Genomic DNA, 18,474 nt, shown 5'->3' on the forward strand with positions numbered 1-18,474 from the left:
TTTCTATTATTTTTGTTTTCATTTTTGTAAATTATAGTCATTAAATATTTAATTTTAATTAATATTAATAATTTTATAAATATTAATATATTGTTTTATTGAAATAAAAATATACTTGTAATAATAAAGATATACATAATGAATAAATTAATTCAGTTTAAATTTAATTATTTTTAATTTTTTTGTTATTATTAGTCTTCAATTAAGATTAAATAATTTTTTTAAGTTGGTCATTTAACAAATTTTAAAATTAATAATAATGTTTGGATGATTTATATTATTTTTATTTTCATTGTTAAAAATTATAGTCATTAATATATAATTTTAATTAATATTCATAACTTTACAAATATTAATATATTGTTTTACTAAAAAAATCTTAGATGGAAATTAATTAAAAAATAATATGTAACCAATAAATATTTTAAATATATATAATAAATAATTAATTGTTCATAAAAATTAAAAAATTAGATACTAATAAACTATTTTACTTAATATTGTAATACAATCAAATTATATTATTTATTTTTTATTTATTAATTTTTTTTATTTTAGGTAATTAATTCTTAAAAAATTTTATATTTTATTGAAGTTAATTATAAACAGAATTAAGAATTTTAAGTTTATATTAACCATAAAATTAAGAATTTTAAATTTAAACAAACTTTAAAATTAATTTAAATAATAAAAATATAATTATAATTAATTTTAAGAATAAATGGTAATTTGAGTAAAGCCAATATTCCCCCTCCTCCTTCATATATACATAAGAATAAATTAATTAGGTTTAAATTTAGTTGTCTTTAATATTTTTTTATTAGTATTGAAAATAATTAAAATTAAATAAAATTCCATTTAAGTTGTTTTATTAATAAATTTTAAAACTAATAATAATCTTTAGATGATTTATATTATTTTTATTGTTTTTATAAATTATAGTCATAAAAATATTTAATTTTAATTAATATTTATAATTTTATAAATATTAATATATTATTTATTGAAATAAAAAAATCTTATATGAAAATAAACTTATAAAAATAATATGCAACTAATAAAATATCTTTTTATATATATATATATAACAAATAACTAATTATAAATATAAATTTGAAAATTAGATACTAATAAACTATTTTACTTAATATTGTAACATGATCAAATTATATTTTTTATTTATTAATTTCTTATTTTATTAATTACTTCATGTAAAATTTTATATTTAATTAAAATTAAATATAAATAGGACTAATAATTTTAAATTTTTATTAATTCTAAAATTAAGAATTTTAAATTTATATAAACTTTAAAATTAATTTAAATAATAAAAATATAATTGTAATTAATGTTATGAATGAAAGGAAACTCAGGCCAAACTAAGCTAATATTCTTCATCCTTTATATATTTATATATAATATAGATATATTAATATAAATTAATTGCATTTTTTTTATTTTTCACTTATTAGTTTCTTACTTTAATTAATTACTTCTTATAATATTTTATATTTAATTGAAGTTAATTATAAGTATTATTAAGAAATTTAAATTTTTATGATTTCTAAAGTTAATCATTTCTAATTTATATAAATATTAAAATTAATTTAAATAATAAAAATATAATTACAATTAATTGGAAGAATAAATGGCATTTTTGGCAAAACTAATATTCTCCCTTCCCACATTTGTATATAATATAAACTATGTGAAAATATAAATAAACCTTTTTTTTTTTTTGAGATGGAAACAAAAATTTAAATCTTAAACTTTAATTACAAAATCAGTTATATCTCTATTCTTATTATGGTAAAATAATAATTTGAAAATATTATTAAGCAAATGAAAAAGAAAGAAGATTTTTTAATGTTTAAATTATAGAATAAAATTAATTAAATTTATTGATAAAATTAATTGAAATTGTTAAAATTGAAAACGATGGGATAAATCGATTAAAATCACAAAAATTAAAATTATTGAAATAATTTCAATTTAATATATATATAAAATGTTATTACAATGAAATTATTAATTTTCTATGAGAATGTCAAAGTAAAGATAATTTCTTATGGCTATTTTTTTTAATTTTTTCTTTTAAATCAGTTATTCTAATTAAAATTTGTTTATGAAATTCAATATTTTTTTCAAATATTATTATGAATTGGTGTTAGAATAATTATTGTTATTAAAAATTTATATTGCAATGTTACCAAAAAAAAAAACTTCATAATATATTTTTAGTATTTGCCATTGTGATAATCTAAATTTTTCTTATTTGAGTTACTAAAATATTTTAATTTTTTTATTTCAATTAGCTCGATTAATAATATATAGATTTTGACAAAATAGAATTGAAAATTTTTAGATATAAATTATTTTTAACCATCTCTACTTTTTAGTCAAATTGAATAATTATTTAATAAAAATCATGAAAATTAAAATAGAATTTATCACCTATATAACATTATTTTTATTAATCAAATATATAATTAAAAAATCAAAAAATTCATTTACATAGAAAGATTAGTGATATGTTAAAATAATTGATTGGGATTTGTTAAATAAAGAGTTATTTTCACTCTCTCTAACTTTTTGATAAAATTTTTATTACATTGAATTATTTTATCATCAATATTTATATGACTCTTTTTTATAATTATTTTATTAATTTTTTATAATATAAATTTATAGGAAGTAATAATTATGGACCATCAAAATCACAAATTTTATATTGTAAATATCCAACTAACTCAAAATCACAAATTTTATATTGTAAATATCTAACTAGCTTATCACATATACATGATATGTTCATTTTATTCACCTATATATTAGAAGAAACTAATTATTTTGTCAAATAAATTAATTGATAAGATATTGGAGAAAATTCATTATTATCTAATATATTTGTAATATATATAAAAGTGAGAAGGGGAATAATGGGATTATCAAAAATATCTTTAATTTTTGTCAACACCATATTTTGGCCGATCCCCAAAATCAATAAAACTTTGGAACTGACCTCAGTACTAATTCTCCTTTTGACAGCTAATCACATTTCCGATCTCTCTTTGATAGACAGTCACATTTCCGATCTCTCTTTGATAAACAGTCACATTTCCGATCTCTCTTTGATAGACAGTCACATTTCCGATCTCTCCTCACAGAGAATTAAATCAATGCTAGGTCCTCACATCAGTCAGAGCCTTACCAGTCTATTAAATCGCTCACCGATCTCTCCGACCCGTTGTAGTATAAACAAAGTGAACTAGATCTTTTCTTACCAGTTTTATTGCCGATCTCCCTTTCAAACGTTTAAGAGTTAAGGTTTTGGTCCGGTTTAATGAGGATTTCGATCTTAAGTGTCCAAGTCAAATTTCCAATTTTAATCAAGTTCCGTTCAGCATTTCTTCCCTACCGATCTCATACTCTTTGTGTTTTTCGATCTCTCACACTTAGGTTGATAATCATCTTCAGTTATTTCAACATACTCAGACAATCAAGTGTTTAATAATTTAGAAATTTTCCGATCATAACCATTCATCGAACAAAAAGGGCATTCCACTTCATTTCATTTCAAAAATTTGTATTAGTCATTCTACTGGGATCACCCCACTGATCTACATTTTGCTCATTTTCTCTCACCTCGGCCTCCTCTTCGCTTTCCTCCTCGCCTAGAGCCAAGTCGGCCATCCAAGAGAAGTCCTCTTCCGGTAACGCTCGAGTTCGGCCAAGAGGTCCTTGTGAGCATTCACATAGGCACCAGCTATCCCCGTCACCATTTCCTCGTCTTTCGCCTTAAGCTCCTCGATAAGTTGGGCAACCTGAGAAGCTTCGTTGGCCCGGAGCGCCTCAACTTCCCTGAGAGCCCGATCCCTTTCAGCCAGAACATGATTCTGTTCGGCCACTCTGTCTTCATAGAACTTCGCCCGCCCCTCAACTTGAGATATGTAATCCTGAGCGGATGCGAGTTGGGATCGGAGGGAAGCCATTTCCTGATTCTTCTTCTCGATCTCCTTGCCCAGGCGATGAGCCTTTTCCCGAACTATGGTCTGGTTCACCAGGCACTCCACGTTCAGGCTCATGGAGCGAGTCAAGATATCGTCAAGGCTGTCCGGGGATAGCCTTTCCTGATCCTCCCGAAGGCAGATGGAAGACCCCAAGACTTTGGCAAAACCGGGGTTCTCCCGAACAGTCCGGTTATTCTTCAGGGACTCCATCAACATTTGAGCGCCACGAGAAGAGGATTTCATAGAAGATTGAGAAGGACCCCTTTCCGTGCTTGGAGCAACTGGAGGGGGTGGAGTCGGCTCTTCCTGTCGAGGAGGAGATCGGACAGCTTCAGTGATCGGCGGACCTGAAGGTCGGGACGGGCCTCCTTGCGTCTCCCCTGGTTCACGGCCGGGAGTTCGAAGCTTTTCCGAACGCTTCATCTCCTTTACTTTTCGGGAGATCTCTTTTTCTTTCTTCCGCTTCCTAGAACCCTCATCACTCGCCATACCTGCACAAAGAAGAGGTCAGTGAGATCGCTAAGGTCCTGAGATCTGAGATGTAGAAAATACCAGTGCCGAGGTCAGAGAGCGAAAGTTCGCGATCTTGGCCGGTGAGCAGCTGTATGTTCCAATGGTGCAGCTCGGCGGTCACCGCATCTAAACAGGAATACTTTTGAGTGGCAGCCTGATTCTTCAAATCCATCACTATTAAGCTTTCCTCCTGGTTCAGGTTAATGCGCTTCGGAAGCAGGGGCCCCTGGTGCCACCAGCTACGGGGGAAGTCCTCAAAGCAGGTCGGATTTTTGCTCCTCAGAATGAAGAAGCGGTTCTTCCAATTTTTAAGGGAGGAGGGCAGATCGGTGAAGAGCCCGCAATGAGGCTTCGCCTGAAAGAACCAAAGGCTCGCGTCCTTTCGCGAAGTTAGCCTGCAGCTCGCGAACACCTTAGCCGTAGGTCTGATTCCCTTAGCTCGGCACAGACCTCGGAAGGCTACTAAGATCCGCCACGAGTTAGGATGAACTTGAGCAATGCACACCCGGTGAAGTTTTAGGACCTCCTTGAAGAAGTCATCCAGAGGGAACCGAAGACCGGCCTTTAACTGTTCCTCGTATACCATAACCAGGTCATTCTCTTCAAAGAAGTGATCGGCTCGGTGATCGCCGTGGCACCGGATAAGTTCGTACGAATCAGGGCGAATATTGTACTCCTGGCTAAACGATTGTAGATTGGACTCTTGTAAGATCGATGGCAGCTCGTCCATAGGGAGATTCTCCCTCCCTGAAGAAGGTACGTGCCTTGATGGTCCGACCCGCCCCCGAGCTGGAACAGAGGCCCTAGGAGGTTCTGTTTGCGCGCTTGGCCGGACCACTTCTTCTTCGTCAGACGACCACGAGAACTGAATGGAGGGAGGACTCGCCGCTCTTTGACCTTCGACACCGCTCATTTTCAAAACAAATAAAGTACTTAAACTAAAAAGAAGATCAAAGCCCTTACCGGAGTCTGATCGGCGTCGGAAGAACTTGAGAAAACGAGAGAACTTCGAAGTTGTGAGCAGGGGACTGAAAATGGAATGAGAGAACAACTGGCTAACCCCCCCCCCCACCCTTATTTATACTAGTCCGAGCATTTAATGCTCACGAGGCTCTAGGCAACGCATCAATTGGTGGGACTCGCCAGCTGTTCTGACACTTCTCTCAAATATTCGAACATTCCAAAGAGATCGGTTAAATGGAGATCGGCATAATAAGTTGAATATCTCGAATGAAGGATTAGTTAAGAGTCGTTTTGTTAGGAACCAGATCGGACAAATATATCAGAGATCGGAAAATAATCAATAATTGGAGAAACAAGATTTTTATTTCCAAAAGATCGGATTACATCATTTGGGCGATCTCTAGGGATCGGATTACAATAAAGGTCTAACTACATCATTTGGGCGATCCCTAGAGATCTGATTACATTGAAGGATTACATCATTTGGGCGATCTCTAGAGACCAATGGGACATCCTATCTAAAGAGTCCCAGGTTTATAACTGATCCCAAGGGTGTCGCCGATCGGAGCTTAATCCGCTGTCGGAACACCTAATGTGGGAGGAAACCGCATTTAACACTCAATGTGGAGAGAAGCCGAATGAACTTGAGGAAGCAACCGCCAAGGGTCACGGAGCATCGACAAGGTTATGCGATCACCGGGTCAAATCTTCAATGAGGAATAAGGAAGTCCATCGGAGAGGGATCAAAACCACAATCATGGCTTAACGATCACGAGCAAATAGAATCGAAAAGAAAGAAGGAAGAGAGAAAAATCAGATGAAGGAAATGTCTCTGTCGTCAGGGGTTATATAGGGGGAAAACGGGCATTTATTGCAGAGCAGAAAACGAAGCGAACGCCTCGGGAATCGAGGGGAAATTAATGCTTTGACCAGACCGGACCAGAGAAAGGGAGAGATCGGAATAATAGATCGGAAGACGGGAGATTAGCATGAGAGATCGGAATAGGAGCGTGTCAAGAAGAGGGATCGGAAGACAAAAGGAATTAGACAAATCCCAAATAACCGCCGCTAATCGAGCCGAGGTAGTTAAAGCGTTGCAGATGAGATCTCCACCGCACGCCTAAGAATCGCCCGCAATGCTGACAGGTGCCAGGGTATGTCATGACAGTCCTGTACATCCCAATCCCCACCGTTGATCTCACTTGTAAGGACAAACCCAGAACCCTTGGATCAAGAGAGAAGACGACAATACCAGCGTTTTTCGCTCTTAGCCTCGAATCATTCCGACGAGAAAATTTGGGACCGCTGATTAAAAGAAGAAAAGGACAAAATTCTGAAGAGTGATCTCAGCCATTCATTTTGATTCTCTTTAATTTCTGAACATCCGATCATATCCTTCGAAATCTTGACCCTCCATCTCCCTCAAAATAAATCCTGACCCTTCATGGGGAACACCCGATTCCTATTAATACCTGCATGAAAACTGTTCAAGGGACGGGCAAAAAAAGAGAGGTAGTTATTATAGCGGAAGAACTCTGAAACTTGATTCAGTTTGAAACACTGATAATTTTAAGTTTTGATTAGAAAGACTTTTGAAACTAGTTTTCTGAAGTGTTTTCTTGAAAAAGGATTCTGAATACTGGAACTCTACATTTTCAGCTTGTTCATTATCCGTCACACTCTCACTCTCAGCCTTTTATCATATCTGTCTTCATTCCCATTATCCAAGCTCAACTTCATTTCACTCGGATTTTATCTTAATCTTATAGCATTTTAGCTAAGCACCCTTCAGTTCACAAAGAACATCAGCCCTCAAGCTAATCATCATTGTCTTATTCCTATTTGTCACCCCGTAGTCATTTCAATAGATTTGGCTCCTTACAGGTAAGAGCTCATATTGCCATTTTGTTAAGTGTTTACGTTTACTTAACACAATTGCTTTGTCCTGTTTAAGAAGGTGATTTTCTCCAAGTTCATATAGTGCCAAAGAACCTTAGAGACTGTTACTCTCGAGTTTATTTCTTTAGTGATCACCTATCGCTTTATTAACCCTCGCTGCTTCTGAATGCAAATTTTCTAGTTCCTAGTAGCGTGTAAGTGGTTGGGTAAAATATAGATAACTGCAACTTACGGGTCTCTTTTAAGAGAGAGAGCCTGAATAACACGTCAGGAAAATAGCCACAATATTAGGCTGACGTAAACGGCAATTCGGCAAGATGCCATAAAGTAGGATAAAACCAAAGTAAATGAAACAGAATAGATCGGACATTAATAGGTACTGGTAAAGTGACTTTAGGGGAGGTCAGCAAAATTTATTCCAGCTTTTCTTATTTAGTCACAAAGTATCAATTAGTTAAAAGAAACCTTATCCCCAGCACCTTGGAACGCCAGAATCCTTAGCTTTAGGACCTTATGACATGTAGCTGAAATTAAAATTCGGGAGATCGGAAAGATCCCATTCAGGTTCCTGTTAATTTAAAAGAGATCGGAAGAGAGTTCTTATCCGATTCTCAACTCAAAACTTTAATTAAATAGAGAGCGGACGAGAGTTCTTATCCGGTCTCAACTCAAAATTTTAAATAAATACTTAATAGAGATCGGAGGAGAGTCTTATCCGATTCTCAACTCAAAACTTTAATTAAATAGAGATCGGAGGAGAGTTCTTATCCGGTCTCAAATCAAAATTTTAATAAATATTTAATAGAGATCGGAAGGGAGTCCTTATCCGGTCTCAACTCAAAATTTTAATAAGCATTAAATAGAGATCGGAGGAGAGTTCTTATCCGGTCTCAACTCAAAATTTTTAATGATTTAATAGAGGTCGGAGGAGAGTTCTTATCCAATCTCAACTCAAAATTTTAATAAATATTAAAGAGTTCAGAGAAGAGTTCTTATACAACTCTTAAATTAAATTTTAATAAAATAGTTCTTTTAGATAAGATTAACCTGCAACAGTAACTCACTAAGGTTGTCTCATTTACTTATGTATCTGGGTGATCCAAATTTAGTGAAAAATCAAATGCTCCTTTAGTCAAAAGGATCAACATGTCCATTCAAGCCCTTTCTAACTAATGCAAAGTTAAATCTACTTACCCTTATTAAGGGACGAGGTGGGGTGCCTAACACCTTCCCCACCCGTTTACGGACCCCGAACCTAGAATCTCTGTTTTGAAGTGGTTTTATTTCAATTTATCTTCACAAATGGTTTTCTTTAGTTACCCTCAAAACTAAGGTGGCGACTCCTCACTCTTTCCCACTTCGGTGAGTGATCGTCCAGGCGACTGCAAAATCCCTTGCGACAGCTTGGCGACTCCACTGGGGACAATAGCAAAGACTGACTTAACCTCGGTCTAGTGGTCCAAAAGTAGATTTAATTTTGTCCAATCAAATTATAGTTAGATGGGCTCATTCGGCGATGTTTTATACGTTAATTATTGTTATTGCGGCTAACTATTTTGCTTGTTTTACAGTTTTGTTTCCTACAGTGCTCTTCATTTCAAAAAAAAAAAAGAGAAAAAATGGAAAAATAAAATCCCCCTGAATTGGGAAGAGGTAAAGGTGTCCCTTCACACACTGAATACTCACACGATGTCCTCACACACTTTGGCCCTATACCCGGGCTTTCTCACCCTTTTAGGAAAATAGGAGGGGGTCATGTAGCGGCAGTGGGTTTTACCCGTTAGTATCCGTGAAGGCTTCGCCGATTGAAACTCGTTCTATTCATCGTGATACCCATGGAATTTTCCCGATAATATCATGGGGGTAGAATGGGGCTCTGCATGAGGGGCAATTTGGGAACCTATGGCTTTAGAAAATTAGACCTGAGCTAAACTATCACGATAGCTGAAAGCCGTAGTAAGCTACCTTGTAAGGTAGAACTACCCAAATAGGTAGCGCTCGTCCGATATCAGGAGTCTCCCTATTATAGGACAAAAGGGGCATACTTACTCTCATCCTTTTCTGCTTTAATTTCCTTTTGTTCATTTTGTGAGGGTAATTTTGAATTTTACTGAAACACCTACGCATTTTCCTACTTTGATAAATGTGTACAGTATGATTCAAAATTACCCTAATTTATCTTGCTAACAAATTTTCCCGCAGGCATTACCAAACCAAGAGTCTGTAAAAGGATAGGCATCATATTTATCATGGCATCCTCGAGTCAGTCGGCAGAAGAAGTTCAGAATGCTAAACTTTGGTCCAAATCGATTCATACCCAGACTTCACAAAATAATGTTTCCAAGGCACATGCTAGCTTACTACCTTCATTAGATCCGATGGAATTGAAGTCGAATGAACGAATTTCTCGAGAGTCTGTCTGATGGATGGAGGTCGCTTCCTGATCAGGTTAAGGCACGATTTGAAGAGAAGTACGGGAGGATTGCAACCTTAATGCGAGTCAAGGTCCAAATCCCGGCATTAAAGGCCATGCTGTCGGTTTGGAATCCTAAGTACGGGGTATTCTCTTTCAATGATATTGATACGGTTCCCACTTTGGAGGAATATCAGACACTACTAGGGATTCCTTATTCATCGCAGAATCGGATCTATCTACACCTTGAGCATAGGCAGACCTGGAAACGGTTAACACATTTGTTGGGTATCCCTTCGGAGGACGCGAAGTCAAAAGAAACTGTCAAAGGGAACACGCATGGATGGTATTGGACCTACCTCGAGAAGCGGTTAGATCAGTACCTCCAAGAGAAACAGTGGGATCAAGCTTCAATAGCACTCGCCTTGGGAATCTATGGTCTGATATTGTTCCCGGGACCATTGGGAATCATAACTTGCAGCGCGGTGGAAGCATTCTGGACGGTAGAAAGACAGGAGATCAATCCGATACCGGCAATTCTTGCGGAAACCTTGTTAACCCTAACCTACTGCAGGCAACAGGGGAAAGGGTCCATTAAGTGTTGTTCTCGCCATATACCTGGATTATTAGTCACATGTGTCTCGGAGACAAAGGGATTAACTTGGTACCTTGACCAGCCTCCCATCGAGAAGATGACCCGTTAGTAATCATCCAAGAATGAACAGCAGTGGTGGGAACGGATTTTGAGTTTCAATAGCCATGATTATCGTTGGAGGAAGTCAGGACGCCGTGCCAACCCGCTTTGATCAATGCGGAGGTAATCAAGACTTCTAATCGGAGTGACTGGATATACAAGTTACACTCCGGCCTTGGTAATGAGGCAGTTTGGCTCAACGCAGTCCATGATCAACATTGAAGAATATCACCAAGGTCACTTCTACCATGAGCTCAAGGAAGAGGAAGGATTGAAACTGGCTTGCAAGTCTTGGGAAAACATTACTCTGATGGAGAAATCGCCTAAAGGCCCAAGTGCCTCGGGCGATTATCTTAAATGGAGAGCTGACAGGAACCGAGAACACTCAACTACAGCACTGAGGACAACAACCCTCGCCAAAACATCCTATTAGAAGAAGCTGATAATCGTCTGCTTGGCTCACTACAAAAAGCAAACACAGAGAACTCACAACTGCAAGAACAAATAAAACAGTTGGAGGACCAACAACAGAAATTTAAAAGAAAAGTAAAAAGGCTCAAGGAAGAGGCAAGGGCCGAAAGGATGGGGTTCGAAGAGCAAGAGGAACAGTGGGAAAAGGAAAAAGACTCTCTCCAAGCTGAGGTAAAAGAAGTGAAAGTACAGAATAGTAAGCTTCAGGAAAAGATGAAATACCAAGAGGTGCTCGTTGAAGAGTATAAACAGGAAAACAAAAAGAAGAAGCTCGAATTAAAAGAACAGGCACTACTCATCAACGATATCTTGAAAGAGTGCGCTAAGGAAAGGAAAGAGAAAGAAAAACAAGCTGCTCTCTATCAAGGACTGAAAGAGAATGTTGACCAGCTGGAAAGAACGATAGCACAGGGAAAACAAGAATTATTACCTGAATCCGAGTACGCTCTGAAAGCATTCGACCCTGCCAAACAAGAAGAAAGGTTATATGAGTATCTCAGAAAATGTCATCTCATTATAAAGAACCTTCCAGAGCCTAGGCCAATGTAGAGGATACGATGTACAAATTATTCAGTTAATGAAATGATTTCTGGACCATTGTTTAGTAAATTTGTGAATGAATAATATGACTCCCGTAGGAACTCCCTCGCTAGGGTTATGTGAAAAATTGGATGCGCTATATGGACAGGTATCGTAAATGCGCATTCAAACCAGTCATTCACAGTCAGACTATCGAACGATGCCATGATAAAATTGATGCGATTATCCTTTTACAGATTTCAACCTGGCTCTCAAATGCCACTGTATCCTTCGTCCAGACCAGGACTTTTAATTCCTTTGCAAAATTCAAAGTTCATTTAAAATTTTCTTTTTTTACTCCTTACAGGAAATCAATATTGCTTCAAACAAGGCAAGTCTGACCAAGCACACGGTTCAGCCCAAGCGAGTGTACTTAACAAGATCTCGGACAAAGAAGATTATGGAGGATCAGGAACAAGTACAGAACCTACAGGGGCAAGTTTCCGATTTGAAAGATCAGGTCTCAGAACTTATGAGACTGATGAGGGAAATGTCCCAAAATAAACCCACAGCAGAGCCTAGCCTGCCATTACCTCCTCCACCACCTCCAACAAATGATCCTCACCAAGCTTCAACTTCTTTCACCTTTCAATCGCCTATCCCGGACCCGAAATTACCTGTCAATCCGGTCGTCATGACTAATGACCTGCCTTTCTCCTATTACCCGGCTGTCTCAAATGCCGAGCCTCACCCTTCAATCCTAATCCCTCCAGTTTACTCCACCTCTCAGCTCCCGGCCGGGGGAGCATATCATGCAGTGGGAGGGGAAAATAAGACAAAAGAAAGTGAGAAACTATCTGCTCTAGAGGAAAGATTGAGAGCAATTGAAGGGCTGAATATGTATGGTTCGGTCGACGTGGCATCACTAAGATTAGTGCCGGATGTGGTGGTGCCACCCAAGTTCAAGGTCCCTGACTTCGACAAGTACACAGGGAATTCAGATCCTCGCATTCACTTGGCCACCTACATCGCCAAGATGTCTGCTCTGACAGAGGATGATAGACTGCTGGTCCACTTCTTTCATGAGAGCCTCTCAGGGGCAGCTTTGAGGTGGTGCATTCAGTTGGACAGGAGCAAACTGCGCTCCTGGAAGGATTTAGCTGATGCCTTCTTAAAGCAGTACAAATTTAATTGTGATGTGGCCCCCACGAGAAGGGACCTCCAGAACCTGGTACAGAAAGACAGAGAAAGCTTTAAGGAATATGCCCAGAGATGGAGGGAAAAGGCGGCAGAAGTGCATCCCCCGGTGACCGACAATGAGCTATGCTCTCTGTTCATCGAAACTTTGAAGGCCCCTTACTTCAACTTGATGATTGGGAACACTTCCAACAGCTTCTCTGACATCATACAGGCTGGTGAAAGAATAGAGGCCAACCTAAGAATGGGACGATTGCAGGAGTTGGCTGAGAACCCTGCAAAGAAAACTGCCAACTTTGGCAAGAAAAAGGAGGGTGATGTCCATTCAGTCACCCGGCAGAATAATTACTCCCCACTACCTCAAAACAATTATCGGCCATATCCTCCCCCTCATGGCCAAACAGTCGCCAATATTCCACCTCCTTTCCCTAATTATCCACACCCCCGCCCACAATATCCCCCGCCTACAAATTACCAACCAAGACCATCTCTTCCTCCCGCTCAATCAAGACCACCACTAAACAACCCAAGACCCCCACGAAACCCTGATCCACCTCTCCCCCTCCCACTCAGTGAAATATACCGATACCTTGTCGGTATAAACCAAATCGTACTCAGCCTCCCTAGATCCAATTCAGCCTCCATACCCTGTGGTATGATGCTACCGCCTGTGAGTACCATGGAGGGGCACAAGGGCACTCCACCGATAATCGCGGGCACTCGGGAAGAGTGCACGCTTAATCGTAAACGGGTGGTTGAAGATTGAGGGAAATGGTTCCCTCCCCAATGTTACCTCAAACCCACTGCCTAACCATAATGCAGGCAGTGGTGTAAATATGATAGAGCCTGATGAAGGAGGATCAACGCTGGAAGTAGACAAGCTGGCTCCTTACTTCAACGAAATTTTTGCTGTGGCAATGAGGGAAGGCTACCTCTGCCCTCAAGTAGCGGGATTGGAAGAAAGTACGGGATGTTCTTATCATGGAGGGGCAGCTGATCACGAGCTGCAGGATTGTGAGGGATTCAAGCAAGAGGTTCGGAACTTATTGTCTCTCAAGGTTCTGAGATGCCAGACGAGGACGAAGATGGAAGAAGGAGTGAACACCACTAGATACGGCCAGAATACTTCTACCCCTAAACCCAGAATCACTTTCTCACCCCCGGTAGCCTCACCACCGGTAACGGTTATCCGAGCCCCATCTCAGCTCCCTGTTACCAACACCCATGCCATACCTTGGAACTACAATTTCCAAGTCTTCACTCAAGGAGCGTCGAGCAGTATACCGACTCCTAGCCTTGCTTCACCTCCAGCACCTCCTAAGCCATGTTTCACTCCTCATGCACACTTTCAAATGACTTATGCTGGGCCCACCACCAGTGCCACTCCCCAGGTCGGTCCCCAACCCGTCACTGCCACAAAGCCCTCCTCCCTTGAGCAAGAGGTCGAGTTCATAACTCGAAGTGGGAGGTGTTACAGTAACGAAGAAAAAGAAAAGAGAAAAGGGAAAGTAAAGGTGGGAGAGCCATGGAAGAATGCAGAAGAGGAGGTTGAGAAGACAGAGGAAGCAGAGCCTGCTGAGCATAAAGAAGAGGAGGAACTGCTGCTCCAAATAATGAAGCAGAGCGAGTATGATGTGGTGGAGCAGTTGAGGAAAACTCCTGCCCTAATTTCGCTGTTATCGCTGATCTTGAGTTCGGAAGTGCACCGACAAACCTTGCAGAGAATCCTGGATCAGGCCTTTGTAAACCCTGACATTACTCCGGGGCAGTTTGAGAAGATAGTGGGACAAATCCAGGCATCCAGCTTTGTTACTTTCTGAGGATTCAGATAGACCCTGCGGGTTTAAGGCACACTAAGGCTCTACATGTAACAGTGAAGTGTAAGGGTTGTATAGTAGCCAAGGTACTTATTGATAACGGGTCAGCTCTCAATGTACTCCCTAGTGCTACCTTAGCTAGGTTGCCAGTTGACCAATCGGACATACGTCAAAGTGCTATGGTGGTAAGAGCCTTTGACGCACTGTAAGAGAAGTATTGGGAGATATTGACTTGCCGCTCAGATTGGCGCATGCACTTTCAACGCCACATTCCGTGATGAACATTGAGCCCGCCTATACTATGTCGCTGGGAGGCCTTGGATCCATTCTCGCGAACGCCGTTCCTCAACTCGCACTGCAAAATAAAATACATCGTGATGGCAAAATCGTCACAAGAAAAGGAGAGGAGGCCTTGCTGGTCACCAAGCTGCAATCACTACCCTATGTGGAGGCAGCTGAGGAGTCATTAGAAAGCTCCTTCCAAGCCCTCGAGTTACAAGAAACCATCTCAGAAAATGGAGGGGCTATGGCTATGGTAGCCAAAATAATGACAAGGAGTGGGTACGAAGAAGGCAAAGGCCTAGGCACCACATTACAGGGAATCGTTGAACCCATACCAACTATCCAGAAGGTAGGTCGCTGCGGTTTGGGTTATAAGGAAGATGCCCTTATGGATGGGCATTTCTGGATGAGGAAAATGCTCCGGGATCAAAGGTTCGATCGGAAAATGGGAAAGACGAAAGTAGTCCCGAGAATTACGGAGATCTTCACTAAACCGGTCATTCAAAGATCCAAAGAAACACGTAAGAATCACCCGATGATCCATCCATAGATGTCATCCAACTGGATTCCTTGTATGAGGCCCTAGTCTCGCCAATGACTGAGGGGCAAGAGCTGAACAACTGGACAACCGAGGACATCCCTGTACTCAATTTCGAGTAAAGTACCTTTGGTTATCTACACTTGCTCATTTTGTCCATAGTGACAAGTGTAATACTGTAAATGGACCTTTTCTTATGGCACAAACGTTAATGAATTAATAGCACATTTTAAATCCAATTCTCTCTTTCTTTTGAATTCCATCCTTATAATACATTTTTTTTTATTCATTCAGGACCATTCATCAATTAACACCTAATAATCCAATAGATTCAGAGATTCCTCTGGTTAATTTTGAAATCCCCATAACTGCCATTACTTCAAATGATTCTGAGGAAGACCCTACACAAGAAGACAGTGAAAAGGATGAGCCCTCCCTCGTGCCTTGTGGAGACGAAACGCGCACCATAAATTTAGGCAATGTAAGAAGTAAAAGGGAACTCAAGGTAGTGGAGAGTGAAGAATTGGGAGATATGATCAATGCTTAAAGAATTCCTCAACGTATTTTCCTCGAGCTATGATGATATGGTGGGTTTGGACCCTCGATAGTGACACACAAAATTCCCTAATTCTAGGGACAAATTCCAGAAAGCGTGGTTAAGGAGAATGAATCCCGACACACTGCTCAAAGTTCGGGATGAAGTCAAGAAACAGTATGACGCAGGGTTCCTGGAAGTGGTCAAATATCCCCAATGGATAGCTAATGTGGTCCCGTGAATGAAGAAGGACGGAGAGTTCGTGTGTGTCGATTACAGGATCTCAATAAAGCGAGCTTGAAAGACGATTTCCCTCTCCCTCACATTGATGTGTTAGTTGACAATGCTGCGGGATTGGGCAGGTGTTCGTGTATTGATGGGGCATCAGGGTATAATCAGATCCCGATGGACGAGGAAGATAAGGATAAAACTGCTTTCATCACTCAATGGGGAGTATTTTGCTATCGGGTCATGCCTTTTGTTGAAGAATGCCGGTGCTACCTACCAAAGTGCAATGGTCACATTATTCCACGATATGATGCATAAAGAGGTGGAAGTGTATGTGGATGATATGATCATCAAATCCCGGGGAGAAGAAAGTCATGCGCAGGTACTGAGGAAAGTATTCGAGAGACTCAGGAAATACCAGTTGAAACTGAACCCTGCCAAATGCATATTCGGAGCTAGATCGGGAAAGTTGTTGGGATTCATAGTACGCGAGAGGGGAATAGAGGTTGATCCGCATAAGGTTCGAGCTATTCAAGAGATGCCATCCCCGAGAACGTAAAGGGAGGTGCAGCTCGGGAAAGTTGAACTACAATTCGAGATTTATTTCCAATCTCACCGCCAAAGCCGAGCCAATTTTCGTGCTACTCCTAAGAATAACTCCACCCAATGGGATTCAGTTTGCCAAGAGGCTTTTGAGAAGATCAAGCAATACTTGTCAAGACCACCAAGATTGGTCCCACCTGCAAGTGTGAAGGCCTCTTATCCTTTATATGGCAGTCAAACAGAACTCGATGGGATGTGTTTTGGGACAACATGATGATACCGGGCGAAAGGAGAGTGCTATTTATTACCTGAGTAAGAAGTTCAATGATTGTGAGTCAAGGTACTCTTTCTTAGAAAAGACTTGTCTGCGTTAGCCTCGACAAAGAAATCGCCTCAAGCACTACATGTTGAATCACAAGACATGGCTCATCTCCGTGATGGATCCTATCAAATATGTATTCGAAAGTCCATTCGTGCTGTAGGATAGCCAAGTGGCGAGTTATACTCTCCCAATATGACATAGTCTATATGACCCAAAAGCGTGAAAGGTAGTGTGATTGTCGACCTCCTAGCGTAAAAATCCTATCCGTGATTATGAAGCTCGATTTTGAGTTCCCGATGAGCATATTAATAAAGTAGATCATAAGAAGAGGGGCCACCGATGTATGGGAAATGTATTTCGACGAGTCGCCAATTTGTCCGGAATGGAATTGAGCCGTATTGATATCCCTGGATGGAAAGCACTTCCGATAGCCGTTAAGTTGAGATTCGATCGCACCAACAACGCCGCGAATATGAAGCTTGTGTGATGGGTCTACAGCCGCCATCGAAATAAAAATCGTGAAGTCGAGGTATACGGAGACTCACCGATTATTTATCAAGTCAAGGGAGAATGGCAAACCAAGGACCCCAAGCTAATCCCGTACCAGAAGTACCTATTGGAGCTGATCAAGAAATTCGAAGAAATCTCTTTCACTCACCTTAGTAGGGACAAGAATCAATTTGCTAATGCCTTAGCTACTCTAGCTGTTATGGCTCAAATCGAAGAGGGTCAGATGGCTCAGACATTGAAGATTAAAGCAAGAAGTGAGCCAGCATATTGCTTCATGATTGAAGAAGAGCCCGATAGAAAGCCTTGGTATCATGACATCCCGGCTCATCAGAGAACTGCAGAATTCCCTTTGGGGGCAAGCAAGAATGAAAAGAAGATGATTCAAGATTAGCATTGGGATACTTCCCAAAGGAGAAACCCTATACAAGAGGAGCTCCAGCGGCGAATTATTGAGATGTGTGGATGCAAAGGAGGCGAAGAAAATCCTTTTTGAGACTCATGAGGGAAATTGTGCAACCCATGCCAATGGGCACATGATGGCTAAGCAAATCATGCGACGTGGGTATTTTTGGACCACAATGGAAAAGGATTGCGTTGAGTATTTCCGAAAATGCCATAAGTGTCAAATCTATGCCGATCCGATCAATGTGCCACCTCACAAGTTGTTCAACCTCGTCTCACCATGGCCTTTCGCAATGTGGGGCATCGATGTGATTGGTCCCGTAAATCCCAAGGCATCCAATGGGCACAGATTCATCCTTGTGGCCATCGACTATTTTTCCAAGTGGGTTGAGGCGACATCCTATGCGCATATCACACAGAATACGTTTCTCAGATTTTTCAAAAGCAATATTATCTGTCGGCATGGCCTCCCTAATGAAATCGTCACCAATAACGCTAAGAATCTGAATGGCCCAAAGATCCAGAAATTGTGTGATCAATACAAAATCCGACATCTCAATTCCTCCCCATACCGTCCCCAGATGAATGGAGCGGTAGAAGCTGCAAACAAAAACCTCA

This window comes from Hevea brasiliensis, chromosome 11, assembly GCF_030052815.1.
Source record: "Hevea brasiliensis isolate MT/VB/25A 57/8 chromosome 11, ASM3005281v1, whole genome shotgun sequence".
In the NCBI taxonomy this organism is placed as follows: domain Eukaryota; kingdom Viridiplantae; phylum Streptophyta; class Magnoliopsida; order Malpighiales; family Euphorbiaceae; genus Hevea; species Hevea brasiliensis.